The sequence below is a fragment of the Mastomys coucha genome, unplaced genomic scaffold, assembly GCF_008632895.1.
Source record: "Mastomys coucha isolate ucsf_1 unplaced genomic scaffold, UCSF_Mcou_1 pScaffold18, whole genome shotgun sequence".
Lineage (NCBI taxonomy): Eukaryota > Metazoa > Chordata > Mammalia > Rodentia > Muridae > Mastomys > Mastomys coucha.
The window spans coordinates 80,969,590-80,985,613 of record NW_022196900.1 but is presented as its reverse complement, the minus strand read 5'-3'; the positions used below and the strand labels follow the sequence as shown (position 1 = coordinate 80,985,613).

The 16,024-nt window shown below is 51.1% G+C and overlaps 1 long non-coding RNA gene across 1 annotated transcript; it reads left to right on the top strand.

The window, feature by feature from the left end:
• The first annotated feature begins 11,937 nt into the window (after positions 1–11,937).
• Positions 11,938–12,752, top strand: LOC116095555. Its single transcript, XR_004120631.1, has 2 exons — positions 11,938–12,238; positions 12,569–12,752. It is a non-coding gene; the product is annotated as an uncharacterized LOC116095555 (long non-coding RNA).
• The last annotated feature ends 3,272 nt before the right edge of the window (positions 12,753–16,024 follow it).

Sequence of the window (16,024 nt, the reverse complement as noted above, 5' to 3'; positions counted from 1 at the left end):
ACACTTAGAATTAGGACCTCATAGGGCTCCTGTTTGTTCAGCAAGCTCACATCAGAATACTAGGGCTGGCTCTGTTCCTACCCCCCTCCTCCAGGCCAATTGCTGATTCCAAGGTCATAAATGACTTCACCCGAGAATACAGACCCCAGGCTATATAGAGCTGTTTCTTAGCCTCTTCCTAGGTCCCACCCTTCCCTTCCTTGCCCTTATATAGGGAGGGTAGGCCATGGCCAGTCAGAACATGACTGAGTATGCTTGAGGAAGATGTGGGAGAACTGAGAACAGGATTCTGGGAGCCTTGTTCACATCCCACGTTCAGGGGAGGAATAGCTACATTGGTCTGGTAGATTTTCTTTTTTAAATGCGTATACTGAGTGCTTTGCCTTTGTACCACATACATTCCTGCTGTCTACAGGGGCCAGAAGAGGGTATAGGATCCCATGAAAGAAGTTGTAGCTGATTGTGAACACCATGTGGATTCTGGGAATTGAATCCAGGTCCTCTGGAAGAGTAGCCAGTGCTATTAACCTCTGAGCCATCTCTCTAGGCCCAGGTTTTTGTTTTTTTTTCTTTTTAAAAGTATTAGTAGGTGACATGGCTACTGGGTTCCTGTATAAAGCCTAGATGGGAAGCCTGTTTTCTCAAAATGTATACTGTAGGATTCAGATCTGGGAGTCCTGAAAATAAGGTTCCAGAGAACAGAAGCTAGCTTTTGCCTTTAGAAAGGATGCTTCCCCAGGCTGAACTCCAGTCTGTGAAGAGGTGCTGAGCTCAGTGGTCTGAGTCTCCCACAAGAGAGATGTAGGTTAACACTGGCTGGAGCAAGGTGAGGGTGGGGTTTTCAGTCGGTACCTGAAAGGAATTTGACAGAGTTAACAGACCAGGCAGTGGTCTGTCTGTTCTGGAGCAAGCAGCCAAGGATCCCTGCTCTGGTTTTTGTCATTCCTGGGTAGGAAGGCTGGGGGGAATTGGGAGTATACGCCCACACCAAAGTACACAGTGCTGCATGGGTTCTCATAGTCACAGATGCATAAGGCAGCAACAACTTGGGCTCCAGAAACAGGTATGGACACATCCATGCACCCTCCCTCTGGGCATACACACACCAATGGAGGAGATACTCAAAGAGCCTTGTGCTGGCTCCAAAGGGACCACAAAATCCATTGTGTTTGAAGTACCCTAGCTCCTAGGCTGGAGGGAGTCAGAACCAGAGGAACAAGGCTAGGTATGTGTGCTGCTTGCTGAGCCACTGTTGACTTGTCTCTGGGGCCCAAGGATTCTCTTGCAAGAGTAGCAAGTGCTCTTAACTGTTCAGCCACCTCTCCAGTTCCTTGCTTTTATTTTTTGACATGGCTTCGTGCTAGCCTGGACTGCACTCAAACTTTTATTATTCTGTCTCCTCCCTAGTGTTGGAATTACAGTTAAAAGCCACCATGTGAAGAAGGCCCAAGAATTCTTAAGGGGAGAGAGATTGGTGGTCCCTTGTTGGTAACCCATCCCCGGCTCCAGCCCCATGCATTCTTAGAATAGACCGCAGCCTTTAGGCAGGTCGACAGACTGGCTGCGAACAGGAGACAGTTTGTTTTCTTTGTGGTCTCAGGCCTGTTTGGTTCGGCCCGTTGGCAATGGCATACCATGCTGGCTGTGCCACGGGGCTGGGGGCAGCTGGTGGAAGTGGAGAATGTTTCTGTGACTCGGAATTCCTGTTTGGTTCATGATTTCTTATAAGCTGAGTCTTCAAAGCAACAGCCACCTGAAGCCCGTGGGACCCGTGGATTCACCCAAGGGAGAGTCCCTGAGGCCAGGCCAGTCAGCTCATAGGCCTTTGAGTCAAGGCCTAGTTTTAAGTTTTTGATAAGAGAACTGGTGGGTGGGAAAGGGCCCAGCAGGTGGCGCTGCTGCCTCTCTGCTTGGCTGGTTATCGGCAAGTCTACGCCGAAGGAGCATCTGCCAGAACCTCCTTGCCCCCTCACTCCCCAGAGATGCTGAGTATGGATTTGTTTATTGAATTTAATGCCACGGAAGAGTGCTCCATGAAAAAGATCTTTCCTTTTAGTTTGAATGTATCGTGGCTTTCTCACTTTTAATGAGGATCCTGTAGGGACCATTAGGGTCGGTCTTTCCCAAAGCCTCAGGTTTCCCAGAGGTCGATCCACCGGGATGTGGTATTGGGGGTTCCTTTTGTGAAGTTCTGAGGGTTGACTTGTGGCTAGCTGTCTCCCGGTGCTGCTGGCTGTGGGTCGCTGAACAATCAAAGCCGCTCATCCTTCGTCAGGGAAAGAAAGCGGTGTGCAGACTGTTCTGCTTGCCAGCGGAGGCCGGTGAGGCCAAGGCCTGCCGGGGCTTGAAACCATGATGCAAGTAGGTGTGTGGTTCTGGGCTCTCTTCCTCCCAAAGCCATCTTGGCTTGCCAGTTCCCAAAGCCTCATGCACAGGGCATTGGGAAGGGCGGGCGTACTGAGCCTGGGGTGGGAGTCCTGGCCCCAAACTGCCAATGAGCGGAGGATTGGGGGTGGGCTGTCTGAAGCAGAGCTGGCAAGTTTTCTTGGGCTCTGCAGCAGCCTTCTGGGGTCAGACGGTGCACTCTCTAGCCAGCCAGGTCATGGGGCCTCTTTGCTGGCACAGTCCCCACTGGCTTCTGGGTTCCTAGTGAATGGATGCCTGAGCAACCGTGCAGTTGCAACAAGGAAAGGCAAAGAAGCGGTGCTTAGGTCCACGGCCTAGCGTATCACTCTGTGGTAGAGCTCTGGCCTAGAATATTCAAGGCCTGGGCCTGGGCCTTAGCCTTGCCTTCCAAAGCCCACGTCTGTGACTCTTGAGTCCAGAAGAGGCTGTTCTGGTTATGCATACTTCTACCTGTCTCCCCTAGAAGGCCAGGTCAGAGGAAACATCGCTCCGCTGTTTGACCCCAAGTAAGGAACCCCCTTGGCTTCTCTTCCCAGGCCCTCTGGCATGGCATTCTGTGAAGTCTTGTCTCAGTTACATCTCCCTGTCCATCTGCTCTGCCTAACTTGCTGGTCCTAGAAAAGGTGATGGCTGTATCCTGACACGGGAAGGAATACCACGCTGGTGCTTGGAGGTCCCGCCCTCTGTCTCTGGCAGGTAGAGGCTAGTCTAGAATAGAACTGAGGATCTAGGTTGGGGGGAGGGTACTGCATTTGGGGGTCTAAGGTGGGAAGGAAGCCTTCTCAGGTTTTCATTGTCTGTCACCTGATGGCCAAGCTCAGATCATCAGTGTTAATGAAACCCTGGTGCCTGGAGGCAGGTGGGCACTCCCCTCCCTTGCCCTGTGCCAGTCTGACTAATTTACAGCTTTTTTTTTCTTCCTTATCCCAAAAGCTTCTTTCTGAGGTGAGAAATGTTGGGGGCTGGAGAGGGGGGCTCAAGTTTCAAGTTTTTACATTACTGAGTGGAAAAAACAAAAACCCCACAACCTTTCTATAAGTACACACACACACACACACACACACACACACACACACACACAAAGCAGCTCCTACAGAACAGACAAGCTTCACCTTGAAAGCACTGAAAAAGCACCCCATCTTTGGTCTTCTCTTGCTCAGAGACTGCAGAGTTAAGAGGAAAGGGCTGTGCAGTGGCAGGGACAACCCCTCTAGAGGTGGCAGCACCTGCCATTCTGCTTCAGGTTAGGGGAAGACCTTCTTATGTTCCTCCAGCTCTGGGTTTGTACGGGTTCCGGTGGCCAGTGGTAGAGTGCAGGGTGCCAGGCAGTCAGCTCGGGGTGAGGAGGGACCAGAGTGGGAAGGAAGCGGCTCTCTTCCTTAGTTAATTTGATTCTGTAGGGCTGGGACTAATGTCTCTTCCTGAGAGGGGGCTCTTTAGGTAGAGAGGTAGGTGGGAAAATACAGGGTCCATCTGGCACATAGAAGCTGGGGAGGGGGTGCTACCCCCTCCTGTCTTTGGCTGGTAGCATTATAAACTACCCCCTGCCAGGGGCAGATGGACTCCATGGCAGATGGAGACTAGGCCAGCAGTGGGATGGGCTTCCTAGCCTCAGCCTGGCCTCCTCACAGGCTAATAAGACAACCAAGGAGGCAGTGACAGGACAACTCTCCCCCCACATCCCCCGTTCCCTTCTCCCCAGGCGTGTGTACGGGCACGTGTGCGCATGCACACCCTTTCCTTATTAAACTAGTCTGTGGAAGAGTAAGGAGCTCCCAGATAGAGCCAGTGGATCTCAAGACAGACACACTGTTTACTCTGTAGTTTGGGGTGGCAGGTGCTTAGGCCTAACGCTGCCCACCTGTCTGGGTTCCTGATGCTCCCCATGGTTGATTCTCCAGCGAGGCTGACAGTCTCTGGGGTTGGGAGACTGCTGCAGCTGGAGCTCAACTTGCTAGATGAAGACCCTTTCCCAGGTCCCCAGAGCATGGGCCTGGGCAGCAGCTCCTCCCAGAGGACGCACCCCTTTATTATGCGTTCCTGCCCCCTCGCTGCTCAGGCAGGCAGCGGCCTTCATTAGCCAAGGAGCTGGGGTCTGTTTTGGCTGCCTCATCAGCATCAGTGAACTGCGTCCCTGCGAGATTTGATACAATTTAATTAACCTAATTAAAAGCTCTGATTGCAGAGATGATTGGGGTAGCGCCAGCAGCGACTGCATATTTATAATGAGCTGCAAGGTGTGGGACCGCAGCCAAACGCCACGCATCCTAATGAGCGGGAGCCGGGAGCCAGGGAGCGGGAGAAGGAACGTTTATTTTTGGCAACAATGCCCAGTTCCTCCCTGCCAGGGAGTCAGAGACCCAGGGAACAGAGACCGACCTGCTCACCACTCTCTCTGCACAAGCTGAAAGCAGAAATGTGTGCTCTCCCTGCAGGCGGTGTTGCGCCTTTGGACACCCCCACTTGCCGGGAACTCAGTGCTAGGGTCTCTGTTTGCAGAGTGGGGATGGAGTGGCCGGGCCCCTTTGCCTGCTTCTCTTCATCTCTGGGAGCCCCGGACCACCTTCAGAGCCGTTCTGAGGACACAAGGTCCAGACTCGTTTCCAGACTTCAGGACTTCTGGGCTCTCCTCTTAAACTTGTAAAAGGGGATAAGGCCAACCAAGAGAAGCTTAAAGGTGAGGCGAGATGTCAGAAAAGGGGTCTGAATGTCCAAGAGTCCCCAAGTGAGGATCCTGGGCCTGGAGCAGGTAGGAGAAACAGCAACATGAACTCCCTGCTCAATCTAGAAGTTGGAGTCCGGGATACCCAGCTCCGGGCTCCCTCCTGAGGACCCTGCCCACCTCCCCTGGACTCTTGTCTCCTCTCCCACTGCCTCTGTCTAGGGGAATCTCGGTTTGTCTGACTCAGCGCTTCCGCTGTAAATCACATCTAATAATAACGAGAGTGAGAGCTGAGGCAGAGACGCTGTGGGTGAAGGGGGCACTGCTGAGAAGGGACGCACTGCCCAGGTGTTAAGGGGGCGGGGGTCCCTCGGTGAGCTCCAGAAGCTCTCATCAGAGGCCAGGAGGGAGAAGCAGGAAGTGGCCTTCTAGCCCCCACACTCCTGTTCTGGAGCTTTGTACGGGTCATGAGCTCAGCCAGGCTGGCCCAGCCCCCCAATACTGTGAGCACTGCCAGGACAAGATGAGATTTGTCCCCAGCCCACCTTGCAGACTTGCAGCTGTTTAGCACCCTTATCAATCTTCTCTGTGGGTTTAATCATCTCTCTGTCATCCTGCAGGGCCAGCCCTCCCCTTCCTGGAGCTCCTCAGCCCCCCTCCCGCTCCCTCCAACCCCCCTCTCCCAGGCACAACCCTCTTCCCTCACCTGACACCCCTGGTAAGACACAGAGTGGACCAGGGTGGCTTTGCTTTACATCTCAGTGGTAGGGGCCAAGTCAGGGGCTAGCCTTAAAGTAGACATAGGACTTTGTATTGCAGATGACAATGACAGAGAATGTGCCCTAACTGGGTCTCCGTTTGACTCTATTTCAGACTGGGTAGGATAAGACCTAGAGGTTGGCCATGACCTTCAGCTTGGATTTAAGAGACTCGTGCAGGTGCAGTTTATGTCCTAGCCAACCCCAGCCTTCTTCTTGGGTGGAGCCTGTGGCTCAGGAGCCCGTGGCTAGGAACTATGAGCCCATGACTTTGTGGGCATCTTGGAAAAGACGGTACACAGGAGTCAATGAAGCCTGTGTTGTGGTCCAGGCCGGGAGCCAGGATCCAAGGGGCTCCGGGGCCCCTCCCAGTGCTGACGTGCAAGATGACCTTCAGGGCCATATTTCAGCCTTCTCTGCTCTCTCTTTCCCCACAGAGCATCTGCGGAATGGGTGAGGTGGGGGGCTGGGGTCACATGGTGGCGTATCTGCCCCTAGGAGAACAGTGGAGAGAAGGCCCTTCTTTCCTTTGTTCCCTCTCTCAATGCCAAAGGAGGCCCCTCATCATCATTTCTTGAGGATAGTGTGAAGTCCCAAAGAGGAATGGGGTCCTGCTGGGCATCAACGATGACATTGTCATTGTCATCGTCATCATCATCAGCAGCAGCAGCAGCAGCAGCATCGGCAGCAGCAGCATCATGCTTGAAGGACTCCTGAGTGGAGGCATTTCTTTGGGAGCTTATCAAGGCTCTGGAGATTCACCAGCTAGCCTGGGTTGGAGAGGGTTTTCCCCCTACCACACAGGCTGGACTCTGGGAGACAATGGAGTGTTGACAAAGCCTCAGTCCTGGTCTCACATGACCTGACCAGGGTTGTGGGTGGGCTGCACGTGGCTGAGCCGCCTGAGCTGACCTTTGGTCGCTGGCTAGAGAAGAGAGGAAGCCATGAGGTCTCCTGCCCACTCAGTACCCTGGGCGCCCTGCCACCCGACCCCAGGAACTGCCCTCTGGGCACACACTGCCCTCCCACTACCTTCCTTTCAGCCTTCTGTTCTACCACGTGTGAGAGTGGATGCGTTGTGAATGTATTCGTGTGTGTCTGGTTGACTGTGAGGAGGAAGCACACTAGGGCTGAATGATAGAAAGGGGGGGGGGGAGGGAGGGAGAGAGAGAGAGAGAGAAAGAAAGAGAGAGGGGAAGGGGGAGAGGGGGAGGGAGAGAGAGAGAAGGAGAGAGAATATATTACGTACGTCTGGGAGTTCTTCCCAATCAGGAATGAAGACCTGGTTTCTTTGGGAGCTAGCACCAGGGACTAGGCTATGCAAAGGGCCTGTACTTGGTCCCATGCTTTGGTCTGGCTCGTCTTTATTTCTCCAGGAGATAGCAGTGATGGAGGCTGGGTGTCGTGGACACATCTTGTTTCATCCAGGAGCCCAGGCTGAGACAGGACCTCAGTGTTATTTTCAAACATAAAAAGGGATAAAGTTGGCATGGTGGCTTGTACTTTTATCCCACCATCTCTGAGGCTGAAACAGGAGCATCTCAAGTTTAAGGCCAGTCTGGGTCACATATCGAGAACCTGTCTCGAGACGAACCAAACAAAAACAACAACAAAAAGCCAGAGAGTTTAGGGGAGTTGTGTAATTATTGTACTCAGTGAATAAACTAAAAAGGCATTTAATAAGGAAGCAGGACATGCACATACACACACATGCACTTCAACATACATGCCCATACACAATCCATACATGGAAAGTCAAGAGAGCCAGTCTAGTCTGAAATAAGTTTTGCTTTCTTTCTCCTCTCACTACAATTCTAAGATAAGTGTAGCAGTGAGTGTTGTCTCTAGAGAATCTTCCCCTGATGTCCCTAAGGTTTTGAGGTTCAGAGCTTCAGAGGTGGGTAAGCCAGTACAAATGACGTGATCATGGGCTTAGAAGGCAGCCTGCCATCTGACTTTGTCACATACCTGTAGAAGCATCATCTGAAAGTGAAAGGTTTTGGCTGTTGTTTGGTTGGTTTTGAGTCTTTCTTTGTTGCCAGTATTATTCTTGTTCTCCTTCCCCTCCCCTTCCCTCCTTCCTCCTCTTCTCCTCCTCCTCCTCCTCTTCTTCCTCTTCCTCTTCTTCTTCTCCTTCTCCTTCTCCTCCTTCTCCTCCTTCTTCTCCTCCTTCTCCTTCTCCTCCTTCTCCTTCTCCTTCTTCTATTCCTCTTCTTCTTCTTCTTCTTCTTCTTCTTCTTCTTCTTCTTCTTCTTCTTCTTCTTCTTCTTCTTCTTCTTCTTCTTCTCTTCTTCTTCATCCAGTAGGTCCACCTGTACAGCCTCTCTGTGGCCCTGAAGTCATACACAGGGAAGCTAGACAGACTTGAATTAGATGGAATGGGATGCCAGGTGTGAGGACAAAGAGGCCACTGGGCAAGGAGGGTGCACGTGCCTAAGATCCACTCCCTGGATTTCACTAGGGAAGTTTCCAGTAGCTTGCCCTCTCCTTCCCTTCTTCCCCAACCTTTTCCTCCTTCCTTCTCCTTCCCCTCCCCCCAGGGTTTCTCCGTGTATCCCTGGCTGTCCTAGGACTTGCTCTGTAAACTATGCTGGCCTCTAAACTTACAGAGATCTGCCTGCCTCTGCCTCCAAGTGGAATTAAAGTCACAGGCCACTACGGCCTGGCTCTGTTCCTTTCTTTGACCCTTGACTGCACCCATCTAGTCTTAGGAATCCCATCAGATATTCAGGGAGACAGTATGGGACTAGTCCTTAGCAATGTTGGAGCCTGGCGGGGCTGGGCTGGAGGTTTAGTGCTACTTCATCGGCTGGGGTTAGGGACAGAACATAGGCCGAGGCTGAGGCTAAGGTTAGAGCTGAGATTTGAAGTTGACACCAAGTTGAATATGCAGGATGGTGGGGGTTGGCAGGGTATACTTTTCAGTCTTGACAGGGTCCTCAGATGCTTATTTTTAGTGTCTAACACAGATGTTCTCCTCCAACGAAGAGTGTTTGGTGTCTGCTCTCCCTTGGAGGGGCGGGACAGGTCCCCTCCCCCTGCTCCCCACAGCTGAGCAGAGCCATACATCACCAAGGGGCTGGGGCTCCCTAGATGTATTGCCCTAATACGTCGCTATAGCAACCCCACTCTAATCCTGCATTATTCTAATGTGGTCTCCTCCCCACTGTGATGTATAGCTTGGGTCTCAGAGCTGCTAGTCTCGAGTATCCTAGGGATGAGTAGGTTGGAGGTTGCCTTTACTCCCGTGGGTCCCATCTTGCTCCTCATTCAGTGCAGGAGGATCCTTTGTGAGGTTGGCTGTGGAGGTGGGGTCTGGCCCATCAGCCTACCCTCCTGCTTGCCCTGAGAAGGTAAGCAGCAGGTCATGTGTGCCCAGCCCTGGTACATGAGAGTCTGACGCACTGATCCACGCCAGCCTGACTGGCCTGGGGACCTGAGGCCGTGGGGTTGGGGGCCGGGGCAGGACAATAGCTGCATTCCGGCTGTTAGCCACAGGCCCCCATTGTTTCTGTGGACACTGCCTGCTTGAGGGCTGCAGTTCTGGCCCTCACTCCTCTCAGAGCGTAGGATGCTCCCTGGACCACTCCCCCGGGGACCATAGAGGGGTGATTCATGGGGTGGCTAGGGCATAGCAGGCTCCAGCTGTGCCCAGATTCTGGGGAGCAGGAGGGGGAGGTAACTGAGGATTGTTTGTGTCAGGGGAGGGGGGCTGAATAGCTAGAGCTGAGTCCTCAGGGCCCTGAACACCAACCAAGCACGTCATCTCCTATCTTTCCTCTTGTGTGGGCTGATCAGAGAAGCCCCATTGTCAAAGAAGCAGGCCCACCCAGGCTAGAAGGCAGGCGACATCCTCAAAAACGCTAAGACCCCCATATTGCACTGGCAGAAGTTGAGGTGATGGGTGTGGCAGAGGTTTGTTCCAAGTCCACATCCAGGTACTGACAGGGCTGGGAACAGAACACCACCCTGTATCGCCCTGGTGTTTAGAGGTGCCTGCCATTTTTAATAGAAAAAGGCAATCCAATGCTAGCCTTGAAAGAGGCTATGTTGCTAAGCTTCTTCCTCCCAGTGACCTTTGAGCCCCCTTCCACTTAGCTCAGGACTTGACATTCCTGGGGTAAGAAATGAGAGCTAAGGGGAGTCCTAAGGCCATCTAGACTTTCGCCATAGGCCGTATCGACTATAGCTTCTTCAGGGCCCTCGGGAGAAGACTGAAGTGTGGAAAGTGCCAGCACTCGGACACACACAACTTCATAGATCCCATGACAGATTTCATTGTTGCCTTCTACACCGCTTTCTCAAATGCCTACCCTATATGGCTGAGGGGCAGGAAGGGAGTGAGACCTAGCTAGAAGTGTATGGAGGTTAGAAGTCACCGGTCTTCTTGACATTTGTTAAGCCGGATGATTGGATGAACGGATGGCAGATGAACGGTGGGTAGCTGAATAGGTAGCTTAGGGGTAGGTGGATGAATGGCTGCATGCAAAGGTAGGTGGCTTGGTGAATGGAGGAGTAGATGGCTGGAGAACGGACGGATGGATAAGTGAATGGAAGAATGGTTATTTCCTAGTTTGAGGTCCAAGGTGACAAATGATCCACTTGGTGACCCCAAGTATCTGAGGCTGGTTAACCTCTGGTTAACCTCTGGCTAGGGTTGCAATAAAACCAGTCACAGAGACCTGAAGGGAGCTTCAGTCAGACTTTTAATCTCATAGTTTGTGACCCTATCGGGTTTAGAGGCCATGACCCTGCACTGAATCTTTTGTGCTAGGGTTGAAAACGTGCTGCGGCCTGCTAGAGGAGCGTCTTGGACGGGGTGGGAAAGGCGGGAAGGTTCAGGATTCAGGAAGGGTGAGTGAATATGGTCTGAGGGTTCAGGGACCAAGGCACTTGTCTCTGGGATCAGGCCTGGATCCAGGGATTCCTGAGCAAACCCACATCCACTCTTCATGGCCCAGCTTAATGCCTCTGGTACTGTTTCTCCAGAGCCCAGTACAAAGCAGGCCTTGCTACACAGGACTTAGTATTATAACCTCAGAAGACACGGTTGGGGGAGCAGGCAATAGGCTTAAGAGCTGTACCTATCTTTGATTTTCTGGGACCCTCTGATTAAAGGCCTTTACCATCCTTGGGCCTCAGTGTCCTCACCTGTGGAATGGGGGTGGGGATTTTAGACTTAACTATCCTAGAGTGGTTTTATGAATGAAATCATTTTAGAGAGGCAGGAGTATTGGGGGAAGTACTTAACATTTTTTTTTCTGCAACAGCTCAGCAATCATACACACTGTACATATAAAATTATTTTTTACAGCTAACATTTAATGTGTACTCACGATGTGCCAGGCTCTCAGTGTTCATGTTATATATTCTCTGGACCATCAAGTCCTCACTGCAGTTCTGTGGGGCTGATGTGCTGTTATCCTCACTTACAGAAGAGGAAGCCGAGGTATGGAGAGCTTAAGGAACTTTCTGGAAGACTCCGGCTAGTGGGTAGGACTACCAGCGTGAATGCCAGGGCAGATGTCAGGGCTCCATCCTTGGCTACAATGTGTTTGCTCAGTGATGTGGAGGCTTGGAGAGGACCAATCAGGAGGACTTCCTGATCTTCCTAACTTGGCAAGTTATCCAACTTTCTTTAGCCTCATGGGATTTATTTGATTCTGGATAGTGGAGAGGGGGCTGTAGATTTTAGCCAGTTAGCTGGCTCTAACACCCTTGATTCCCAATTTCCACACCTGCAGTCTGGAGCTTTCCTTTCCTTGCTTTGAATAAACCCTCAGCATTGACTACTATTTTTGCTGTTGGCCTTAGCATAAAAAGAACAGGGGCTCAGGAATCAGATAAAATGGCTTCTATTGCCGGGCAGTGGTGGCGCACACCTTTAATCCCAGCACTTGGGAGGCAGAGGCAGGCAGATTTCTGAGTTCTAGGCCAGCCTGATCTACAGACTGAGTTCCAGGACAGTATTGTGAGCATTATCCTACTTAATTCTCAAAACAACTCTACAGTACAGAACAGTCATTAGCATCAGGTTGGGAAACCGAGGCGTGGACATGTGAGTTGCTGATTCAGGTCCCACCACTGTGCTCTGCCTCTACAGTCACATCAAGTTTCTTGGAGCTTTGATGACAATAGAAGGCAGGTGATCCACAGATGCTGAAGGGAGCTTTGCCAGAGGCTAGATCTGGCCATGAGATGCTTGGGTAGGTTTTCCCAGCTTCTGCACAGAGGGAGTTCTCCCTCCTCCCCACCCTCCTCCTCAGCTCTGCTTCCACAAAAGCCCAAGCAGGGTGACTCCAGGCCGAGGGAGAAGGGACTGCGCAGGGCAAGGTCCAGGTCTACCTCAGCTCCTGCTCAAAGCTGAATAATCGGGAGCCCTTCAAGAAGGATTTCTGAAAAGCCATCAAGAGTGAGTCATTGACTTAGGGAGGCGATGAATCAACCGGGAGTTCATAAAACGGCAAATGAATCGGGTGTGAGAGAGCAAAGGAGCCACTGCTATTCCCCAGAACCCTCCGGGGACAGAGAGCCGAGAGAAAAGAAATAAAAATAACACGGGGCCTTATGCCTGCTACAAACCCGAGGCAAGCCCTCTTTCCATGTGGGAAGATAGGGTGGAAGAGAGGTACAGGACCTACTGGTGGGTGACGTGAAGCAGAGGAGGCTCCCAGGGCACTCTGGGATCCCTGGGTCTGGGCTGTGGGTGTAATTAGCAAACGCTCTTTTCCCTTCTTTTCAGGAGTCCTCACAAGAAAGAACACTGATTTTGACGAACACCCAAAATAATGTGAGATCAGGCACCATGCATTATGCATGAGGTCTGATTTAACATGAACATTATTTCTTGTGTACGAGACCATATGCCTCCGTGCTGTCTCTGCAGCCTAATAAAAGCCAGACCCACCCTGGTCAGGCTCAGCAGGGAGCTGTGTCCACTGCTGTGTGGTTGGAGATGGGGTGGGCAGTGGAAGGGTTGTAAGCACAGTGCTCCGGGTCCTTGGGTCATTTGAGGAGAGTCCCTTAAGATTCTCTGAAGAGAGGTGGGAAGCAGGGGGGTGGGTTATATACTCTTGTAGTATACTGTGGGTATCACTTCCTGAAATGCTAGTGTGTGTGTATGTCTGTGTGTGTGTGTGAAAGAGAGAGAGAGAGAGAGAGAGAGAGAGAGAGAGAGAGAGAGAGAGAGAGAGAGAGAGAGACAGAGAGAGATCAGGAGCCCATGACTAGGTGAATCTGGTTTCCTCACAGGGGCCCATGGCAGACCTGTACATAACTTCAGTTTTACTGTTCAAGCATGATGGTAGAGGCTGGAGCTAATTGCTGTGTGTGTTTGTATATATACACGCATATGTATGTGTGGGGGTGTGTGTTTAAAAAATAAGATCACACATACATACAAACACACAGCCTAACTTTAATTATCTGAAAGGAGCAGAGAGAGATCTGGGAGGAGCTGGGGCAATGACGGACGGAAGAGGATGGATTTGAAAAGCGGTTTTGTGGGGCGAGTGCTTAGAAACCTTGAAAGGAGAGGGTCTGGCTAAATGTGACAGCGGATGGTAATATGTGTTTAATCAAACAGTACATGGGTCAGGTACCTGGACCAATCACCCGAAAGCTAGGTCTGGATGATCAGTGGTACAGATGAGGCTGTGTGTGTGTTCGTGTGTGTGTGTGTGTGTTCATGTGTGTGTGTGTGTGTGTGTGTGTGTAAGCTGTTGAGGAGCTGGTGAGAGGAGATGTGGGGATGTGTGTGAGCAGATGAAAGAGGCAGCATGTGGTAGTGGGTTTCTGAGCATGGCTGTGTGAGTGGGCAGGGTGGTAGAGGGAAAGGGAAGGGTCACAAACGAGCATATTTGTGTGTAAAACAGGATTGCTTCCTTTGGGGCCTGAACTCACCTCGGCTCTAGCTAGCAAAGCCTACCAATCATCACCTTGAAGTTGACTTGGGAGGAGGGCATGTGCAACAATTAGGTCAATCTGGCGACTGGGTGTCATGTCCCAGCTCAGGGACCAATAGAGGGCAGTCCTCCCACATGGAGTCTTGAGCGGCACTAGAGAAGCCCTCAAGACCTGAGAAACACTGCAGGGCGAGGACAGAACTGAAGTGTCTCTAAGCTGCCTCTAACCTGAAACTCTGGTTAGATCCTCTTGGCTAAACTTATGGGAGTAGCTGGGCTAGATAACCCCCTCCCACTCCACCCTCTGCTTAACTGACTCTCCTTTCTGGGGCGCAAGTCCTGCTGTGGAAAGTTTGAGAAGGAAGAAGATTGGCCCTTGGGTGGCTCACATTGATTTATTTTCTCTTAATGCAGATGTAGAGCCTGTCTAGGAACTTCCAAGTAGCTTCAAGCAGGGAGCTGTGATTCGGTGGACCTGTGGACACTGAGTTGAATTCTAGGGACGAAGGATGATGACTTGGAATTTATGCTGTGCAACACAGAAGCCTGTATAACCTGGGGCAGGAGATGAAGGAAAATGGCAATATGCTTGGTACTCAAGACGGAGTACCTTCTGGGTTTGCATTAATGACCACAATGGCCACCTTCCTTCTTTCCAGCACCAACAGTCTCTTATTCCTGCAAATGCTCTAGATCAGATTCCCAGTATAATATGGATTCCCCCATACCATGTGGCTCTGGGACCAGCCACGGCTTCTCACACACACAGCAGAATACACAAATGTATCAGCAGGTATGTTTTCTTACGAGACCAGTCAAGTTCTGGTGATTACAGAAATAACTTTGTGTGAGTGTAAAGGGTGAGAGATGGCCTCAGAAATTCCAAATTTGCAATGGAAGGATGCACTTTGTAGGATAAGCAGAAGTCTGAGGAACTCTGGCACAGGTGGGTAGACCTACATACAAGAAACACAGAAGCCCATGACTAAGGTGCCTTTCTTCGAACATTCTGTCAAAGGATTAGGACTTTAGGTTCCTAGGTTGTCTGGAGCAGGGTAGCTATCCCAGGCTGGTATCTCATTAAGCCAAATCCTTGCAGTACAAGATCTTCTCCCTCCCCCTCTTTCTTTTTGTTCTATCCCTCAGCTGCTGCTGGTTCTTTGGAGGCTGCATTGTTTTGCTATTTTTGAGTTGACTTGCTTCAATAATAAGCCCACCCTCTTGTACAAGATTAAGCAGACAATTAGGAAATCAATCAATCAATTGGTGTCAACTGTAGGCAAGAGGCCCGTGAAAGGCCTTTCCAGTTTCAAAACCTGCAGAGGCTCTGGGCTGGCAGAGACTGGAAAGCCAGGTTTCATTTGCTTCCATATTGAGAACCCCCTCCCCCCAAGTCAGGGACAAATCTAGGGGTGGAGGACTAGGGTGTAGGGAGGAATATGGTATGGCGTCAAAGTTTTGTATGTTATCCTGATGTGCCAGCCCAGCTAAAGACCACAGGTTTAGGGTCCTGGAATACCTGACTGGGCATCACCCAGCCCACCAGCTAGAGCCAAGGGCTTCCCAAGACCTACATTTGAGCAGTTTCCCAGGCATGCAGGCCCCTACATAACCCTTCACCTGGCTTACAACTTTTTCCCCAGCCGAACCACAGTACCTTCAAGCTTTGCTCCACAAAGACTAAGTAAGAACTTTGTATTTCTCCTGAGAAGGGAAAAGAACTCTGCCATGGAAGAAATGGGAAGGGTTGTTTTAAAGGGGGAAAAAATATCTTGATTGGGATGCTACCTTGGGTTTTGAAATAAACTGAGACATGTCCCCAATACAGAGACTTCCTGAGGGATGCTGCTACTTAAGCATTGAGAACTGAATGTTGGTTTTTCCCTTCAACCAGCAAACTCATCTTTCCCTCCCTGCTGTTCTTGGGTGTCTACCCAGGAGATATGCCAAGCCTTTCCTGCAGCATAGTCTATGCCCCCTCTTCTAAGAGTGCATGGGACTGGTGGTTTTCAAAGCAGAGCTGGCTTTGCCCAAAGCAAACAAGCAGGACTCCCTCCACTAATGGGACTTAGCTCTGCGGGGCCACTGAATGGACCTTAATCTGAACTTGTCAGAGGTCCAATGTATCTAGGTGGGCTTGGGTACCATTTGTTTGGACGGAGAGCCAGTTGGGGTAGCAAGAGCCTGACTAGGTTTCCAGTTGCCCTATCACTTCTAAAACTTGGCTTAGACCCCATTCATGGAACACAAGGTGAAATCAAAGTTAGGGGGTGGGGTGTCAGGCAAGGGAAACA